Source organism: Protomyctophum parallelum, assembly GCF_964188405.1.
Source record: "Protomyctophum parallelum genome assembly, chromosome: 2".
NCBI lineage: Eukaryota > Metazoa > Chordata > Actinopteri > Myctophiformes > Myctophidae > Protomyctophum > Protomyctophum parallelum.
Window position 1 is genome coordinate 17,124,500 of NC_139699.1, and position 21,827 is coordinate 17,146,326.

Consider the following 21,827-nt stretch of genomic DNA (forward strand, 5'->3'; position numbering starts at 1 on the left):
GCAGGGCTGGACTGGGACAACAATTCGGCCCGGGCATTTTCGCGTGAATTTGGCCCAGACCGGCCCACCACAACCAGCGCGCAGATAGCAGAAACTCTACCACCCGCTCCGTCGAGGCACACACAAACAAACAAGCCCTAATAATACCACCACTTTTACAAAACAACATAAATGATACAAACCAACAGACAACTACACAACCCTTTGTAGAGGGTTTATTTGTCACTCACTGATACAGGTACAGTGAAATTATCATGATGGCAGAATGGCAGCACGCCCGGACCTTTCCTGGTGGCCTGCCGCCTATTGGCCTGCCTGTCTGTCAAAAAGGGAAAATGCCCACCGGGAAAATGCCCGGTATGCCCGGTGGCCAGTCCAGCCCTGGCTCTATGACTTCTGGTCCATCTTTACTATTGGAGACCAACACGAACCATAGTTTTACTCATCAAACTATAATAGTTACAAATTGTGGTAATATGTGTATGGCTAAGCTTTGGTTGACAGTTGACATGTCTCTATAATCCTTGGCAGGTAATAAAATGATTGTGGTGTTGTAAGACAGACTATTCAAACTACATTTCATAAATCTCTGTGGCTCAGCTCAGTTTTGCAAAAGCTCCCATCAGCTGTGTGACATGTAGGACTACAGCACAATGTCTGTGTCGAATGGGTCTAGTTTCCTGTCCAGATCAAAGCCATGAGGAGGGCTGCCATTGACAATATGCACATGGCTGCCATCCAGGGGCGGCCTTAGGAATCTGGAGGCCCGTTTCAAGACCAAATATGAGGCCCCCATATACCTATGACATCATTATTTTGTTGATACAGCCGTATATTGATACGAATAGTTTGACTGTTCAATATCACACGCAGCCATTACTCTCGACAATTAGCAACAACAACACCTTTCCTCATCCTGTCGTCCCTTCACAATTAAAGGGTCTCCCCTTTACCTCCCAATGCTGCACATTTTACCATGCTATTTACATAAGATAGGTGTAACTTTACTAACATTAACATTGTGGGAGAGAGCAAGGCAGTGAGTGAGCGGAGAGAGAGAGAGAGAGAGAGAGAGAGAGAGAGAGAGAGAGAGAGAGAGAGAGAGAGAGAGAGACAGCCAAGAGTGGGGGGGGGGGGGTTGACTGAGGGGACTTCAGTGCACTGTACACTCTTGCTTCGTGTCCCAGGTTGGCTTGGTGTGGAATGTGCTAATTTGTCCCCTATATTCAAAGTCTGATTTCCATTGATTGTTGGCTGTGTTTAGCATGTACTGTATATGGCTGTGGAGTTTTGGTACAAAATCAAAACAACTTGACTAATATTTTGGCATGTTTAAACTTCCAGGAAAATCCGTGTTGAGGTTCTTAACATCCGGTGAGGGGAGGATACGGATCGTGTATGTATTGTGTATGGAAATCAGCGCATACAGTGGGTGGGCTTTAGACCGGATGTAAGCCTTGCACACTAAATAGATATTTACATGCTTCCCTGAGAGGGAGAGAGAGAGAGAAAAAGGAAAGTTCCACGGGTCTGGTCGCTTGCAGAAAAGTTTACAGATAAAGAAGGACGGACAGGCTGAACTCTTTTGACTGACAAAGAGCTGGCGATATTGAGCCTATATGCCAGAATAGGCTGTGAAACAAATTAATCCACAGCAGCAGGCCTACATACGTTCCACGTCGCTTGCAGAAAGAACTGTTCTTTTGACTAACAAAACATTTAGAGGTTCGGGAGGTCTATCTGGTTGGAATTATTTCAAACACTTTTTATTTTGTATCGCGCATCGGCAAGCATTCTCGCTTCATGGAAAGTAAATGTCGGGTAGAGTCTAACCGAGCATGCATTCAATAACATCCCACCCTCATCATGGATAATAATCATTGTATTCATATTCCTATTATCTTATCAAAATAATAAACAAATTCCAAGTTAATTAACCAGCCAAACGTATATGATTTAATTCATTGGACATGGAATGCAGGCTTGAACAATGCCGTCTCCAGCTGTCTGTGTTGTGTGTTCTTATTTTTTCTTCCACACCTCTTTTCTTTAAATCATAACTCGCTCATTTTTTGCTCATTTAAATAAATTCAAAATACCATGTAAACTACGGAATTGGGGCTTTCATTTGGTATATAGATCGGTTATGTAGGCCCTCTACGAAACGATATCAAGTGAAAAGAAAATGTCGGGGAATCACCATTAACACCATTATCAAGCAGCGCAAACAAAAGGCGAGTGGGGGAGAAAGGGGGATGGCGGTCGATTGTGCCAATTATAGCCAGACTGAGTAAGAGATATATGCCTAAAATCATATTTACAAAACGTTTCAAATGGAAAAAAACAGAGATGATTTCAATCGAATATTTAGACAAAGTCATGCAAGGGGAACTTTCTCTGGACTCCATGGGCTAAGAAAATAAACTTTTAAATCTCAAATCCGGTCAGAACGGCTGCTCCGACTTCGTAGTGTTAATCCACTGTTTTCCATTAAAACGTCTTTGTCCTACTGTCCAGTTGGGATCGTGTTGAAGTCCAGGTATACTTTTAGAGCTTCAATGCCGTGAGCCATGTAATGTTGAACAATCCTTTTAGTTGTCATTTTTGCATTGTTAATATTGTATTTGTGTTGTATGTGTGTCTCAGCCTTGCAGCTATTGTTTTACTCATTTCTCTGACATATTGTAAGCCACATTTTTCACATGTGATTAAATAAACACAGTTGCTGGTGCTGGCTGTTATCTGTTTAATCTCCAACGTGCGTTTGTAGTTCTATTTTTAACTATTTGTTTGGGTTTGAAGTATTCTGGTCTCTGGCGTGCTGGTGTGTTGATTGGGAGGCATACTATGATCCGACGGAGCATTGCTCCGAATGGTCCGAGGTGCGCTGGGGGTCGGGAGAGGGTTGGGGTTAGGTTTAGGTGTCTGCCCCGGGGGAGGTTAGGGTGAGGGTGAGGGTTTGAGGTAGGTTGTCGATCGGACCAATGCTCCGTCGGACCAAAGTATAGTAACCGTGTTGATTCCTTTTAGCTTGCGGTGTACCAGATAAAATGGTAAATGGTGCATTTATATAGCGCTTTTATAAAAAGCGCTTCACACACACACATTCATACACCGATTGCGGCGGAAGCCATGCAAGGTACCAACCAACACATCGGGGGTTCAGCAATTTGGGGTTCAGTGTCTTGCCCAAGGACACTTCGACATGTAGACAGGAGGAGCCGGGATTCGAACTGCCGACCCATGGATCATTGGACGACCTGCTCTACCTCCTGAGCCACAGTCGCCCTTAAGAGTTTTGATTTTTCTGTAGGCCGAGTTTCGCGATTATTATTTTTTTGGCAGAAGGAGAAGGAAAAACACAACTAACAATAACAATAAAGGACCAAGTCCTTTCAGGACTCCTTTGTCTTTGAAATAAAAAAATATCATAGAAATAAATATACAATAAAGAGAGTTCCACCGTGTTCAGTTTGGAACATACAGACACAGGTTTGTGTTTCCACCGCATTGTGTTGGACGGAACAATTGCCATTGTTTGATGCCTAGCTGAATGGTCAGAGAGCCTGTCTGGAGAGAAGGAGTCTCCTGAGGTTTGAATCTCAGTAAGAGATGCTGAGAGGTGGCTCACCATCAGGTGGGATTGAGATGTTGATCCATAATTTCTTGATCTTTCTGCTGTTCCTTCGTCTGGAATGTGGTCTCGGTTGTTATTGTTGTTGTCGTCTGTTGTCGTTGGTTGCCATGGCTGCCAGTTCCCACCTGATGTTGTGTACGAGTTCTGATTGGTCCAGAGCGTACTGAATAACTTTTAGCTTACATAACGTCTTAAGACGAGGACTCAAGTCTAAGATAAACAGCTCATCAGAGATAGTGTGATCTCCTTTCCTTCCTCCAAAGATGATGATACGATCTCCCACAATGCAACAGCACATACCATTCATTGGACATGGTCCTTTCCCCTTGGGCTCAACCTTATTCCAGGATAAGGTCTCTGGACTGAGTTTCCACACATCATTGAAGTCCTGGTTACCGTTCCAGTCACCAAATATGTACAGCTCTCCATTGTAGGTAAATGCTGAATGACACCAGCGTTTTTTTGCAGAAGGTGTGTCCAGCCAGGCGTTTGTCTCTGTGTCAAACACTCTGATGGTGTTGTAGAACCCCAGGGGCTCACGGCCCCCAAGTACAAACATCTTGGTACCAATTATGTTAGCAGAGTGACATTCTGAATCAGGTGGAGTTCCTCTGGTGTTAATTAAAGTCCAGACCATTGTGGTGGTGTCCAACATGTACATGTCAGTAGTCCATCCAGTCAGCTTGGTTTCTCCTCCATGGATAAACATGACCTTCTCCAACACACAGGCTGAGTGGAAGCTCCTAACCTCTGGAACAGTCCCAGAAACCCTGGGTTGGAACCATCGGTGGGAGTCAACATCAAATGCATAAAGCACATTGCAGTAAAGCCACCCTCCCCAGATGTAGACTGTATCTTCAACCAACACAGCTGTGTGGCCCCAGCGCATGGATGGAACCTCAAGGTGACCGTCCCCTCTTCCAGGTTCCACTGGAGGTAACTTCTTCCAGCATAAAGACACTGTGTTGAAGACATGGACATCCATCTGTCCCATGTTGTTGAAGGTCCATCCAAAACAGTGTCCTCCAAAGGAATACAGTTTGTTACTCACTGTTACAGCAGCATGATAGGCTCGCTTTGGTCCTCCTGCTTTGGAAACGGTCCAAGACAACATCACTCTGTCTGTCTGTCTGTCTCTTCTCTCTCGACGTCTACAGTCATTTTCAACACAGTGCATCATCTTATATCTTCTGGTGTGAAATCACACGAGACACAAACTGTTGCCATGCACACCTTAACGACGTCAATTAGTGCAGCTGGTCTTCATCTGCACCCTTTGAACTCTATTGCTATATTTATTACTTACGGCTACCTTGGGGTCTATGGATCTATGGGTCTTCCACACGTATAGCATAGTATAATATATATTTATAGTTTATAATATAGTTTCATTATATATATATTCCACTGTTACGTTCTTAGCTTACGCATGTTTCATGATAAATGCTTTTTATGTGATGTATTCCCATGCTTTTTTGTTCTTGCTTAATGTAAATCACTCTGAATTAAGAGCGTCTGCTAAATGCCTAAATTGTAAATTGCTAAAGCGTTCCCTAACACTGTGTTGTATTTTGAGGCTTGTGTGTGTGTGTGTGTGTGTGTGTGTGTGTGTGTGTGTGTGTGCGCGCGCGCGTGCGCAGATAGTGCTCAAGCTGACTGGCTGAGCACGGAATGTGAAGTATGGTTATAACAGTGGCGCTCACGTCACGCGGGTGTGATATTTTTCTCCATATCGCTGTGTGAGAGACAGTCCACTGAGCAACTCAAAGTGAGGCTGAATGACAAGCTTTTTGCATTCTGGCTCTTTGAGGGGAGCTAGCGCCCCCTATGGCCAGCTTGGTGTGTTTGTGTGTTCTCAGGGGCGGCCTTAGGAGAGGCCCGTTTTAAGACCAAACATGAGGCCCCCATATACCTATGACATCATTATTTTGTTGAGGCCCCCCCTGAGGGTGGAGGCCCGTTTCAATTGAAACTGGTGAAACATACTTAAGGCCTCCTATGCGTGCCATCTTACCAGCAAGGTGCCAACTAGGTGCAACTTCCCATTGAAAGACCATTTATCCAAACAGAAAAGTCTTATCTAATTGTATTAAACAACATCAAACTTTGCAGCTGTACGAAAAGCTTGAATTATACTCTTTCTATCTGCAAAGTGTTTGTTTCATAGAAATACTACACATGTTCTGAACTACAACATCCAGCTGCTTTCTCCATTATTTGCAAATAAATTTGGTCCAAATTCCAACACTTTGAAAAAAAAAAAATCACCTGCAATGAATTTCTTGACAGGAAGTAGCTCATAACATGTCTACGGTGGATTTTTATTAAATAAAAACTTTACAGATTGAAATCCAAGCTTTTCGGACAGCTGCAATGTTGGCAAGTTTGACGTTGTTTAATACAATTAGATAAGACTTTTCTGTTTGGATGAATGGCACCCTTAGAGTATAAATATAATAGAGACTTCACCGAGAGAAATCCCTGAGGCGAAAAAGACATTGTGGCCGAATTTGGTATTGCAGCTCGAGCCAGCATTATCCGTTGCGCACGTTCATGTGTGAACACTATGTTTCATACGTGAACGCTCGGAAGAACGCCTCATGCGCTGGGTGAGCAACTCAATGCAAGTGGATGGGAGGAGAAATCCGGTGACGTCTCTATTAATACTCTAAGGTTGCACCTTCCAGACGGCCTGGAACCAGCTGGAGAGAACAGCTCAAGACAGAGATGCCTGGAGATCGCTTGTTGACGGCCTATGCCCCAGAAGGGGCAGAAGGCGTAAGTAAGTAAGTAAGGTTGCACCTATAGTTAGCACCTTGCAACAAAAAAACAAAAGAACATATTACAATTATTTTCATTTCTAATATGTAAAAAAAAATGGGAATTTGATCCCTGCAAGTGCTATAATGCACATGGAAAAATCATTAAGAAGTGGCCAATGAAAAATCTATTAGGCTCACAGAAGTAACAAAATAAAAGGTGTCATAATTAGTAAATTATACAGTTTGTCTAATTTGTGTAATAATTTCATGGCATGACATTTGAATTGACTGTATGATTGACGACGACCAGTAAGAATCAGTGAATGCAGAGTTCATCGCGGGGTTCTAAACTAATGCCAGCACAACAATTTGTGTAGGCCAACTTTGACATTTTCTGTCCACAGACAAAATGTTATTTTGATACACCGTCTACTCTAGCTACCTACTAAAAGGGAAGTTCTAACAGACTCTTTTTACACAGCTGCAGATCTGTTGTACAGTATGGCTGATTTCTAGGAAGCACGTGTCCATTTTCACTGTGTGCAGAGCCAGCTACAGTAGGAAGGAAATATGCAGCAGAAAGGAAGAAGAAAGTTTACAACCTCTCTCTGGGAATATTGAGTGTTAACCTTCACGACCTTTCAGCACAATACACTTTCCATTGTCTTCGTCCACAGCTTTTTCCACACGCCATAATAAAGAGATGCTACTCTCGCTGAATATGTTGTTAAACGCGATCTCATAGTTGATACTAGGCCCTACATCTCATCCATATTGAAGTAAAATGACAATGTGACAAAGTATAGCAGGAAGTCTCAAATATCTTATAGAATGGCAGGTGTTGGACAATAAAATAAATAAAAAAGTCTGTTAACATGCTATAACATGCTTTCAGTGTACCATCAGCTTCAGTTCAGCTCACAACTTCTAAGAGACTGATATATTTTGTTGATCTCAGCTCCATTTTTATTATTTTCTACACTATAATAGGCCTACCCAAAGTATGTACTGTACATGTCAATTCAAGGTCAAGATCATGATGTAGGCCTACATATGGGTACATAATTAGAGGGACCTGTGCCACGTTCTGGAATGCTGTTTCTATCTATACCCACCATTCTAAAATTAAGCTACAGCCTAACCACTAACTGCAAACTGAAAACAAGAGACTGGCAGAGGCATTTGCAGTTGTGTAAGTTACTGCAGTGATTAGCCACAAACATTTGAAACAGTTAGGTATCAAATAATAAAGAATTTTAGACATTTTGTAGACCTACTTCCGATGGAGGCTAAATTAATGTTTATGTTTATTGTAGTCTGTGTTTCAGGTAGTCAGGCCTTAAAGATTACACAAGCATCTAGCTCTTAGAGCCAAACAAATAGACTTGAATTCATGCTGTAGTAGCAGTTAGTGTTTGTAAACAATTGTAAGTATTGCCTTTGTTAAATGTTAAATGTTTGTCTGTGTCGGACCCCAGGAAGACTAGCTTTTGTCAAGGCAAAAACTAATGGGGATCCTTATAAACAATAAACAATAAACCTACTATTTTAAGACTATGAGGGTAAGGAGTTGGACTAGGAGGAAAAAAGTCATTCACAGTTATATGAAACATGTTCATGTTCTGAAAATAAGTCAATATTTGTCAACAACAACAAAACAGACCATAGACGTGTGTTAAATTAGTGGATAAGTTAATGGGGCCAGAAGAGAATACAGTCAGATTGTTAAGCAATATTGTTCACCTTGCCTTTTCATGAATTGAGACATGAATGACTCACAAAATTGCACATTCCAAAGGAAATTCCGGCAAGACATAAGAAGAATGCGGTTGCAGTTGAATGTTTTGTTTAGGCATACTCTATTCTATTGGAATCTACAAACATTTGAAATCTTTCTTGGGACTGTCTGTGACTGAGAGAGCGTTCCGGGGAAGTGTTTTAGATGTTAGTTATAGATGCTACTGTATAGTTGTAGGAGGTGTTACACTGTACACAAGGTAGTGGATCACAGTATCCTATCCAATTCTTAGAGCTGTCTAAGGACATGCCACACATTCAAGTCACATAATGCACAGGAAATTACTCATTCGCAGGGGTGGAGGAAGGTTTCCTTCACACACACCCCTACCCCAACAAATCACAGATCTTCTTGTAATATTGATTTCTTTCATTTGATGCTCATGTTGTTGTTGTTTTTCCAACCATAGAATGCTTTCTGATCTATTGTCTGACAGACAATGGAAGCATGATGCAGGGATTCCCAAAAAGGGAACCTTAAGGTTTATATAACCAGTTCATGTGTGTGATTGGAGAAAAAACCATCAGTGCACACACACTGCACAGTGGTCATTATGTCACAATGGAGGACATGTCACTGAATTTCATTTTCATCCATTATTCCTACTCTCTCTCCTGCGCTTTCAGTGACCTGACAAACTAAAGTAAAGACAGCATTAGGCAGCTGCATTATATAGTCTTAAAGCACATACTGTCAACTAGCCCTGAAACATGACTGCTTGTGGAGTACGAGCATCATGTGAACCATGGCTAAACCAGGTTTAGAAAAGTTAAATCAATTGAATTAATTGAATTGAATTGAATTAATGAATTGATTACTAGCACAAGTCTTCCATCATTTCCTTAATTTAAGTATATCCTTCAATTGTAGGCTACTATTAATTCCATTCAAAAACTGGAATAGCTGCTTCAGATACGTTACGATTGATTTGAGAATTGACAAAACAAAATGTGTTACATGTATTCAAAACAAAACAGCATGGTGCAGTAAGCCGCTCTGGTGACCTGATCACTGTTGGGAAAATGGCCAAGTCAAAGACACGAAACTTATTAGCTTATTAGTCAAGGCTTAACTGCAGCCTGTTTTTTGCGCTCGCTACATTTACAACGTTTACGTATATATAAACATTCGGAATTCAAATATAAAGTACTCACAATTTGTCCCACGGGTGTTAGTTAGTTGCAGTTGCAGCTCCAGCGATTAGAATTTCTGCATCCCGCGTTGTTTAATAAAAAGCATTTTTATCCGAGCTGTTATTTTGCCATTGGCTTTCAACTACGCGCCCCTATCGGTCGGGAGGAGGGTGGCACTCGGTGTGTTCGATATAGGTACGCTGACCGCCCTGCCAATACAGACTAATAGGCGAGTGCGCTCCCGGTGTGCAACTGTGGATTTCCCAAACGAACCCCGTTTGAAAAAAGTAGCCGGGGCGCTCGGATAAAAATGCTTTTTATTAAACAACGCGGGATGCAACAATTCTAATCGCTGGTGCAGAAACTAACTAACACCCGTGGGACAAATTGTGAGTACTTTATATTTGAAATCTGAATGTTTATATATACGTAAAAGTTGTAAATGTAGCGAGCGCAAAAAACAGGGTGCAGTTACGTCATGACTGTCATGATAATCATCATGGCAGTCATGTATCAGGGCTAGAAACTTATCAGACGTGAAGATGAACAAATGTGATAATAACCTTACAAATTAAATGCCACTAAAGTGTCCCCACAGTTGATTTCAGACCACTATGATCCACGGATTAATAATAAAACAAACAAACAAACAAATAAACCAACAATTATAGGAACCAAGCAAGGAATGGAAAGTTACTTACTTCATTTGTTCAGCAAGAATGAAAATATATATATGCTGAGGGCAGGGCAGCGATAATTCGTCCAATTTCTTTGCTCGAAGCCGAAGCGTGTCTTAGAAAGCACGTTGTGTTGTCAGTCATTCAGTGTGATGCGGCAGTAGGTCGGACCTGCCTCTGGGCTGCTGAGGGCGGTGCTCAGCACATGGTAACAAGACAACTCACCCCGTTTCTGTTTTTCCTCCCCGAATTTTCCCCAGTGAGGGGTGGGAGAGGCTGGACAGCAGACGGCTGGACTTTTAATTTCTCTAACTATAAACTTTCATGACAGCAGACAGCCTAAGTACAAATATAATTTATGAAAAGCTACTACAGTGAAGTCTGTTCACAGAAGTTGTTGTAGGATATGTGGGGATTATCTGACGAGGTACAATTTGAGTGGGCAAAACCTTACATATACTAAATAATACTAAATTGTTTATTGGGTCAATATAAGTAAAATAATATAGCCTTTCCACAGGAGTATCTTTTTATATTTTTCCAAAAATAATACAAACATCCAATAGCATATTACAAAGTTATCCCCCTCACTGGTGGAAATTCCGGGAGGAAAAACGGGCACGCACCGGGGTGAGTTATCCAGTATTCCAACACATGACATCCAATCATAGAGAAACCACTCTCAAAGCAGAGAGTGGAGAGTTGGAGACACTGCCTCTAGAAACTTTTTACCTACATTTAAAATTAAACATGTATTCAACTGTTTCAACATGTCGGGGGAAAACACTGTAGGCTATGGTGGTGATCATAAAGACGTACGTCGTGAATGATCGCACTTCGCAGCCTCAGGCTCACACACGATCTCTCTCTCTCTCTCTCTCTCTCTCTCTCTCTCTCTCAAACGCTCGTGCGCGCGCGCGCACACACACACACACACACACACCCCACCGCCCCCCCCCCTTTTCCCCTCACTGTATATGTGTATCCTTTACCTTTTTGCTTCCTATATGATGAATTCCTGTTCTGTTCTTTAACTAGGCTAAGTGTCTATTTGTACGTCTCTAAATGTTTTGATGAATTGAACAATGTGGACCCTGTTGTAAACAAGTGTAATGCTTAATTGGGTCGTCCACTCACAGTTAACAGTCTTTGTATTGAGTTTGTGCTTAAAATGTACTGTCAATTCTACAAACTGTTAATAAATATTTCAATCAATCAATCAATCACACACACGTCAGTGACGTCTCACACACACACACACACACACACCCACACACACACCAGTCGACCACTAGCGGTACCTTTTGTGAATGTAGCCTACACAGACTAATTATGTCAGGGGTGACAATTCAATGCAATCTAGCCTGGCTAATTAAGCCAGACGCGAATCTGCCGTTGGCAAACAATAATTACCTCCACGCGACAGACAGTGTGATATGATATGAGTCTGGCTGGTTTATTATTAGCCATGCAGGCTAAATGAAATCATGCATAATCTGCATCATCGTTCTTTAATGTGTTCATAAACTCATGTCTATATGGACCAATATGCTATGCTCTGCTAAATGCTAATCTTTATGCTCTGATCGTTTTGCCCTTAATGAAATCATGCTGTGTGTAGTCTGTTGTGTAGTCTGCCATGTTTAGTCTGTTGTATTGTTACATCATCATGTGATCTGCCACAGTGAGATATGGCACACAGTTTCCTCAATCAATCAATCAATCAATCAATCAATCAATCAATCGATCAATTAATCAATCAATCAATCATATCACAATGGACAACGTTTAATTTGGACAGAAAGGAGCACCCTTGTGGTAAAAAAGAACCCAGTTCAATAGGTAACAAGAAGACTCGCCCCGGCCCAGGCCGTGGCGTAACGGTCTGGGCACCGGACTGGTAATCCAGTCGCAGTGTGCCGCGGGTTCGACTCCCGAGCCCCACACGGCCTTTACTGCATGTCATCCCCCCATCTCTCTCCCGTTTCCTGTCAGCCTACTGTCTGTCCCTTCAAAAATCAATAAAAGGCGTAAGCCGCAAAAAAATATCTTAAAAAAAAAAAAAAGAAGACTCGCCCCGTTTCTGTTTTCCTCCCAGAATTTTCCCCAATGTGAGGGGTGGGAGAGGCTGGACAGCAGACGGCTGGACTTTGAATTTCTCTAACTATAAACTTTCATGACAGCAGACAGCCTAAGTAGAAATATAATTCATGAAAAGCTACTACAGTGAAGTCTGTTCACAGAAGTTGTTGTAGGATATGTGGGGATTATCTGACGAGGTACCATTTGAGTGTGAAAAACCTTACATATACTGTACTAAATAATACTAAATTGTTTATAGGGTCAATATAAGTAAAATAATATAGCCTTTCCACAGGAGTATCTTTTTATATTTTTCCAAAAAGAATACAAACAGACAATAGCATATTACAAAGTTATCCCCCTCACTGGTGACAATTCTGGGAGGAAAAACGGGCAAGCACCGGTTCGAGTCTTCCGGTATTCGTTCAATACCCCAGACGGAGCAGGGAAGTGGTAACCTGACTCTGCCAGATGGGGGAGGTATTGGGTAACCATGTTCCCCAACACAGCGAAACAAATTTGTGTAGCAAGCTTCTTGGATCTGGCAGCGTCAGGTTAGGGAAGTGGAGTCCAAGGACTGTCTAAAGAGGACAAGACGTGAAGACCGTAAGGGCGCCGCCATGTTGCTCACATGGTGCTCCATGGAAGGAAAGAAACATGCGTAGTTGAAACCAAGGAAGCTGAACCAAGAAAGCTCTTAGAAGGAAGTGAAGTGGTCACGTGACTGGGCTGCGCCATGACACTTTCATGGACACTTTCATGGGAGCCAAACTACACCCGGACGTTTGGCAGAATGCATTGGAGTCAATGAGAGCTCAGTGACCAGCTCATGAACAAACATTATTTATGAATGGCAGAGACCTTTTGTAAAGTGATGCTTCTGGAAAATAAAATAATATATATAACACGTTATTTTAGGCTGTCTTATTTTTTGATGTGCATACTACTTAATGTGATTTATTTTTTCAAAGAGCAGAGAGCAGCCCAGGCAGAAAACTTACTATGTGCTCTTCTATAAATACCTCAATAAAAATAAATAGTTATTAAGTCGAAAAACAACCACTCAGAAAAAACGTGTGATATCACTTATGTCTTCTTTCATATTCCTGAACCAATTATATGACAAAGCTTGCAAACGTTCATGTATAATGTTTGTTATGAGCTGGTCCAGCCGGCTCCATTCACTGCCATGTATTCATTGCACTACCGGTGTGAGTTTGGCTCCCATGGAAGTGTCCATGAAAGTGTCATGGCGCAGCCCAGTCACGTGACCACTTCACTTCCTTCTAAGAGCTTCCTTGAGCTGAACGCGGAAGTGTTGGCTGCATAAAGCCCATTGCGCATGTTTCTTTCCTTCCATGGAGCATCATGTGAGCAACATGGTCTTACGGTCTTCGCGTCTTGTCCTCTTTAGACAGTCCTTGGTGGAGTCAGGGAAGTGAATGAGCAACACCCACTGTTGAAGTGTGTTGAACAATTGGCACTGAACCATCAACTGAGCTGTTCAGTGACCAGCAGTGTGTATAAACTGAAAAATGTCCCTCTTGAAAAATAAGTGGAAACTGTGTGACTTGCCGTAACCTTGGTTACATAAAGAATTTAAAAAAGCAAAGAAGTGAGTCTTATCTCACCCTCACTGTCTGAACTTCCTTAGCTTATTCCTCTCTCCCCTAGCTGCTCTTTCACTGACCTGCCAGAAACTAATCCCAGCATAAAGGCAGCATTAACATTCATCTCAAAGCACATACACTGTCAACACAACACCACACCTACTGTATGTATTGCTGCTTGTGTGTCCCCAATCTCCCCATGCCAAGGCCGTACCCCCACTCATATTTACAACAGTGGAAGCTGCCAAGCCGGTGGGGCCTGCATGAGAAAGATTGATTATAGCCTTCAGGTATGTAGCTGTGGATTTAGATAACTCAAACTGAAAGAGTTGATTAAATAGTAGCCTACAGGTGCAGGGAGGCACATAGGCCTAAGCAGTAGAGTTGCAACAAAAATGCTGCTTGCGCAACCTGGTTTATACAACCCGGTAGCTTCCAGACTTCATCTGGACAGAATATCCAGATGTATGACAAGTTAACTCAGACAGTATTTGTTCTATTTAGCCTATTGGATATTCATATGGATAATAAATAAAAAACAAACAAAGGTATGGAATCTATTTAATTCATACGTTCAGAAGAAATAGTCTTATTTCTAGAACCAGTCTTTTCCTTGTGTTTGTGTCTGTGTCAGTGGCCTTGTGGTTAAAGTGTCTGCCCTGAGACTGGGAGGTCGGGGTTCGATCCCCGGCCGGGTCATACTAAAGATTGTAAAAATGGGACCCAGTGCCTCCCTGCTTGACACTCAGCATCAAGGGTTGGATTGGGGGTATGTCCCTGTGACATACTAGCGTAATTTCCAGGGGGTGTACTTGTACATCAAGCTGCCTCACGCTACAGAAACAGGAGATAGGCTCCTGCCCCTATGGGCCTCATGGCTTGGCAAGGCCCTACTGTGTCACCATGTCAGCCCTGCCCCTGTCACATTATGCCCTGTCAGCCCCAGGGTTAGTGACAGCCTGACAGGTATAGTTTACTGCATGGGGATGTGGGTGCGATTTTAATGTATGACATCATTTGAAAGTATAGGGCTTAAATGTTCAGTGTGGGAATGTACTGGTACACACAACCTCTCTGTGTGTGTGTGTCCCTGTGGGCACACTGGCCACTTCAGAAGCGTGAAGTTGAAGCTCAAGTATTCTTCTTCGTGGGTTTTTTAGACAGCTGGTGGATGGAAAATAAGCTCCACCTCCGCGCCCAACGCGCGCGACGGACAGTCTCAAATGGACGCGACGGACAGACTCAAATGGAAGCCGCGCACAAGCGTGAAGATGAAGCGAGTCACCCGGCAGTGATAGACACTAGCCAATGGAACAGATGCAGCCTGCAGCCCATCCACTGGGCGGGTTTTACTTGTAGTTTTCTTCTTTCACGCTGTCAAACGCCCCCTGGGAGGGAATTGTGAAGCCATGTCAAGGGATACAGGAAGACATCTGGGCAGTGGGCAGCTCGAACTGCTCGAAGTAACATTATGTCCAAATTGTTAACAAAACATTGAAAAGTCGTCTGAAGAAATAAAGTAAAGCATTGGTTCTCATGTTTGCTTCAGATCACCCCTGTAATCTTCTCATCCATGGCACCCCTGGCTGAATTACATTGTCATTTACTGTAACCCTGATCCATGACATTGAAAATAACTTTTTTTTATACTTTATAAAATAGCCCGTTCTCTTCATCATGTGCTGCCCTTCTCATCATCATTATGCATCTCCGTGGTGGTCTAGTGGATAGGGTGCGGGGCTCTCACCGCCGCGGCCCGGGTTCGATTCTCGGTTAGGGAACACTGTTTTAATGATGAATTCCTGTTCTGTTCTTTAACTATAATAGAAGTGTCTATTTGTACGTCTTTAATGTTTTGATGAATTGAACAATGTGGACCCTGTTGTAAACAAGTGTAATGCTTAATTGGGTCGTCCACTCACAGTTAACAGTCTTTGTATTGAGTTTGTGCTTGAAATGTATTGTAATTCTGCAAACTGTTAATAAATATTTAAATCAATCAATCAAAAATCTCCTTCTCCTTCTCACCGCCGGGTGACACACGCTTGTCGGCAGCTTACATCTGACGCCGCGCGGAGGAGAGCGTCAGATGTAAGTTGTCCGTCGCGCAAGTCCTCGGCGAAAACAAAACTAGTTTTAAAGCTCCTCGGCCGGGAGGCGTACCCGGGTCCCCCGTTCCAAAGGCACGTACGTTAACCAGTCGACTAAACAGCCATGACTCGATAGCGAAGTAGCAACAGAGCCTACATTAGAATGCGCCTTTGTCTGTGTCAACATCTTGTCACTCAAACGTCCCTCTCACGCCCACTTCGCTAACGAAGAAATAGAGGACTACAGGCGTTTAAATAGGCTTCCGTGTGCGTCTCCTCTAGGAACCGCCCAAAGCCCCGGAAGGATTTAAAGTGAGACCTGACGCGACGGACTTCTGAAGCTTCACGCCTGCCTAGTGTATTCACAGCCAGTGTGTGTGTGTGTGTGTGTGTGTGAACTATCTCAGCTGTATAGAGATCTATATGTTTAATGTGAAAACGACGCCATCTTGTGGTCAGAGAACTAGAATGCACGCCCGAAAGGGAAATACTGTAGGTTCAACTAGCCTAGATAAAGGGCAGAGGGCAAAGGTCTCCACCAGGGCAGGTCAGGTTGTGGCCTCCTGGTGGTGCTATAATAGGCCAATGTGAAAAGGGCGCCATTTCTTTTTACGCCTTGGATGGCAATTGGATGATTTGAGGCATTTTGTTCCAAAAATGTGCTTTGCAAAAAATCCACCTGGTGCTATAACAGGAGCCAATGCCAATGTGAAAAGGGAGGGATATATAGGCCTATTCCTCAGCCTAGTAGAAAAGTCTGTGAAAGATTTCGCGTAAATTGCACGCTGCGTTCATGATTTGAGGCATTTCTTTCCAAAAATGTGTGTTTGCAAAAATCCACTGTTGGTTGGTTGCGCTATAACAGGCCAATGTGAGGGTGGGATATATTCCTCAGCCTAGTAGGAAAATCTGTGAAAGATGTCACGTAAATTGTACGCTGCGTTCATTAATTGAGGCTTTTCGTTCAAAACGGGCCAATCCTGCCAACTTTGAAAGCCAATGTTAGCCAATTAAGAACACATGACTATAGAGATAGTGTGTAACGATTTGTGTGTTTTTCAAAAGTCAGCCTCCTGGTGGTGCTATAACAGGTCGTTCTGGAAATTCTGGGGCAGAGGTTCATCGTTGGCATCCAGAGAGTGTGTGCGCAAAATTTGGCATCGACCGAGTTAACGGTGCCGGAGATTAGCTGGTAACAGACGGACGGAGTGCAAAACATACTCTCTCCCCATGCCTTCGGCCTGGTGGAGACAACTAAACATACTCTCTCCCCATGCCTTCGGCCTGGTGGAGACAATAAAACATACTCTCTCCCCATGCCTTTGGCCTGGTGGAGACAATAAAACATACTCTCTCCCCATGCCTTCGGCCTGGTGGAGACAATAAAACATACTCTCTCCCCATGCCTTCGGCATGGTGGAGACAATGAATCGCAAGTAGGGTCTCCTGAGAGGGGCGGGGCTCTCTCCTTTCTAAAATGCTGGGTGCAGCTGTGCCACTGCTGTTTACCTTGACCTTGGGGGATTTTCTGCCACCTGTTGGTGAAGGACATTAAAGACATGCCAAATAATGATGTCTATTATAGCCAGTATAAAGCATTAAAACTAAGCATTAAAAGGTAGAATTAGGTGTAGGCTATACCATTTGGATAGATGCACCAACGCAAAGCCAAGTAGCAGGTGCCTATTAGATGGGGGTAGCACCCGCAGTTTCATTAAAGAGGATATTTCCAGGGCACTTAACCTGCCAGTTATACGTAGGTAAAGAAACGTTGAATATGTATGTGTTTGGTTCCAAAACACCCCAGAGAATTACCTGCAGGAAAGTGAAGGCTCGTTTGAGAAATATTAAGAACAATCAAAGCATTGATGTCCATTTATTGGAAACACCCAAGTTGAGCTTGGAATGCCCATAGCAGATGTACCCATCATAGGGATGGATGCAGTGGTCCTAATTGGCGGAGACCATATTCAATTCAATTTCAATTCAATTTTATTATAGTGTCAAATCACAACGAGTTGTCTCAAGACACTTTACAACCAACAAAGATCCACCCAGAGCAAGCAATATTGCGAATTTGCGACAGTGGCAACGAAAAACTCCCCTTTTAGGAGAGGAGAAAAGAACGTCAGGCAGAACCAGACTCTGGGGTGGGCGGCCATCTGCCTCGACCGTGTCGGGGGGGGGGGGGGGGGGGGGTAGAGGGAGAGAGAGAGAGATAGACAGAGAGAAATAGACAGAAATAGACAGGTGGGCTCCGTGGAGGGGTCTGGTCCACATCTGGTCCACATCTGGTCGAGCTCTGTGAGGCCGGGTCCAGGTCACACTTCTGGTGGGCTCCATGAAGAGGCCTGATCCACGGTCACGCTCATTCAGTCAGTTGGGGGTTAGTATTAGAGGTCCACAGAACTGCGACGGGGAGGACGAAAAGAGACTCCGGGGAGAGATTCCCCGGATGTTGGATTAGTGGCAGGCCTCACTGGAGCCTATATAGTGTATATTACAAGTACTGCTGGGAGACAGACCCACACAACAATGTACGACCATGGTATCCAGCCAGACTTGGAGACAACTCTAGCTATAGGCTTTGTCGTAGAGAAAGGTTTTCAACCTAGTCTTGAATGTGCAGAGCGTGTCAGCCCCACGGACCGAAGCCGGGAGAAGGTTCCACAGCTGAGGTGCCTGGGACCTAAACGCCCTGCCTCCTATTGTAACTTTTGACAGTAAGCATTTTTGCATACTGTAGACGCACTGGTGTTCTATTTGGTTTGTAAGGATCAATGAGATCTTTGAGATATTGTGGTGCCTGACCATTGAGAGCTTTGTAGGTAAGAAGAAGAATTTTGAACTCTATTCTGTGTTTGACAGGGAGCCAGTGTAGAGAGGCCAGTGAAGGAGTGATATAGTCTCTTCTTCTGGTACCTGTCAGCACACGCGCCGCAGCATTTTGAACTAGCTGTAGGCTTTTCAGAGACTTACCTGGGCAGCCTGATAATAGCGAGTTGCAGTAGTCCTGCCTTGAGGTAACAAATGCGTGGACAAGTTTTTCTGCGTCTATTTTGGATAGGATGTGCCTAACCTTTGCAATATTTCGCAGGTGAAAAAAGGCAGTCTTTGAGATTTGTTTGATGTGCGATTTGAAAGACATATCTTGATCAAAGGTAACTCCCAGATTCTTTACAGTGGCCTTGGAGGCCAAGGTAATGCCATCTAGAGAAAAGTTCTCATCGGCTAGCTTGTCTCTTAGGGGCTTAGGGCCGATCACGATAATTTCCGTTTTGTCAGAGTTGAGGAGTAGGTAATTACGGGTCATCCAACTCTTTATGTCTTTAAGACATGCTTGTAGTTTGACTAATTGGTCCGTTTCGTTCGGTTTCATCGATAGATATAATTGAGTGTCGTCCACATAACAATGGAAATGTATAGAGTGTTCCCTGATGATGTTGCCCAGAGGGAGCATATATAAGGAGAAAAGTATTGGTCCAAGCACAGAGCCTTGTGGGACTCCGTATTTGACCTTTTCACGTGTTGAGGAGCCATCATTGACATCTACAAACTGAAATCGATCAGACAGATAGGACTCGAACCATTTCAGTGCGGCACCCCTGATGCCAACCAGATGCTCCAGTCTCTGTAGCAGAATGTGGTGGTCAATAGTGTCAAATGCAGCACTAAGGTCCAGCAACACCAGTACGGAGAGGAGGTTATTATCTGCTGCAGTCAGGAGGTCATTTGTAACTCTCAGCAGTGCCGTCTCAGTGCTATGGTTAGCTCTGAAGCCTGACTGAAAGCCTTCTAATAAATTGTTGTTATGTAGAAAGTCACATAACTGTTTGGCGACTGCTTTCTCGAGAATTTTGGAGAGAAATGGTAGGTTCGATATAGGTCTATAGTTAGCTAAAATGCCTGCATCAAGAGTAGGCTTTTTGAGTAGAGGTTTGATTACCGCTACCTTAAAAGATTGTGGCACGTAGCCTGTCACCAAGGACATATTGATCATATTGAGTAGGCATGTACCAACCGGAGGCAGGACCTCTTTGAGTAATCTAGTCGGAACTGGATCCAGGGTACATGTCGTTGATTTTGAGCAAGATATCATTGAAGTGAAATCAGAGAGCTCGATTGGAGAGAAACTATCCATATATATATTTGGGTGTGCGGCCATCTCTGAGACCACCATATTTGGAGGCAGTCCAGTGGGAGCCGAGAGTAGTTGTAGATCAATTTGATCTCTGATAGTTTCTATTGGAAATATTTGGAAAATATTGGAAAATGGTCACAGGAAAAATGGAGAGACTGATGGACTAGTTGGCAGTTGCACTGGAAAGTGTATTTGGATGGCTGGTGCAAGCTAAATATCATTGATTGATTGATTGATTGAAATATTTATTAACAGTTTGTAGAATTTACAGTACATTTTAAGCACAAACTCAATACAAAGACTGTTAACTGTGAGTGGACGACCCAATTAAGCATTACACTTGTTTACAACAGGGTCCACATTGTTCAATTCATCAAAACATTTAGAGACATACAAATAGACACTTCTATGTAGCTAAAGAACAGAACAGGAATTCATCATATAGGAAGCAAAAAGGGAAAAGATACATAGGCTATACAGTGAGGGGAAATGGGGTGGGGGGGGGATTCAGATTTTACAGAGGCCAGTTTCGAATTGCAGCCATCCGTAGGTGCCCTTTGAGAGCGGTTTTGAAGGAGTCAAGGGATTCACATGTCTTAATGACTGTTGGTAGGGCGTTCCACATTTTGGTGGCATAGGAGCGAAAAGAATTTAGTCCCTTGTTTGTGCCGAATCTGGGTTGTACATGGTTTGTTGCACTCCCTCTGGTGTTGTGGGTGTGGACTTCGTTTACATTAAGGAAGTATTTAGACAGGTACATGGGTATCTTGGTGGTGTATCGAATCTTGTGGACCAGACCCATTGCAAGATGCTGTACTCTGTCGTCGACCCTAAGCCATCCCAGCCTGTCAAAGTGGGCAGGGGTGAGGTGGGTTCGGGGGGTGAGGCCAAGTAGGAGCCTGACCAGTTTGTTTTGGGAGGTCTGGAGCCTTGTTTTAAGGGCCTTTGAGGTGCTGTGGTACCAAGAGGTGGATGCATAGTCAAAGAAACCTTGTACGAGGGCTCCTGTTAAGGTCTTCAAGGTGTTTTTGCTGACCAGTGAGGAGATCCTGTAAAGGAATCTTGTTCTTTGATTGACTTTTTTGATTACGTGGGTGGCCATCTTATCACCGGAAAGATTGGCCTCCAGGATGGAACCTAGGTAGGTAATTTGATCTTTTCGTGTGATAATATTGTCACCCACTCTAACCAAGAAGCCATCTGCCTTGCTGAGATTACTATTTGATCCGAAGAGGATGGATTCAGTTTTTCCCAGGTGTAAGGATAGTTTGTTATCAGCGAGCCAGGTGCAGATTCTACCGAGTTCAGAGCTGAGGGTCTTTTCAACCTGCAGTTTGTTCCTGTCCGAGACCAGCAGTGCTGAGTCATCTGCGAACAGGAACAAGCTGCAGTCACAAGCTGAAGTCATGTCGTTAACATATATTAGGAACAGTAAAGGCCCTAGTATGCTTCCTTGTGGGACGCCACAGCTCACTGGGAGGGGAGGGGACAGTGTTCCGTTCACCTCCACCATCTGTTCTCTCCCCTCCAGGTAGGATTGCATCCAGCTCACTGATGTGCTATCAAAACCAATAGCTTTAAGCTTGTTAACCAGTATGGAGTGGTTCACGGTGTCAAAAGCCTTTTGGAGGTCCAGCATGACCATGCCGCAGTATTTTCCAGCGTCCACCTCGTGTTTGATGTGGTCGCTCAAATAGAGGAGGCATGTGTCAGTGGAGTGGGATGTTCTGAAACCAGATTGGAACTCGTACAGCAATTTATTAGTGGCAAGATACTTTTCAACCTGTTCATAGACTATTTTTTCCATCACTTTCGAGATGGAGCTTAGAATAGAAATAGGGCGGTAGTTGCCGGGTTCTAATTTACTCCCTTTTTTGTACAAGGGGGTTACTTTGGC

General features: G+C 43.5%; 1 protein-coding gene across 7 annotated transcripts in view; it reads right to left on the minus strand.

Annotated features, from left to right (window-relative positions):
- Positions 1–10,141, minus strand: part of mical2a (microtubule associated monooxygenase, calponin and LIM domain containing 2a) — a 71,843-nt gene extending 61,702 nt beyond the window's left edge. For all 7 annotated transcript variants that reach the window (XR_014568956.1, XM_083759933.1, XM_083759932.1 and 4 more), the window contains exon 1: positions 10,032–10,141. The gene's annotated coding sequence lies outside the window, so the exon portion shown is untranslated. The remainder of the gene's footprint in view (positions 1–10,031) is intronic.
- Positions 10,142–21,827: the final 11,686 nt, after the last annotated feature.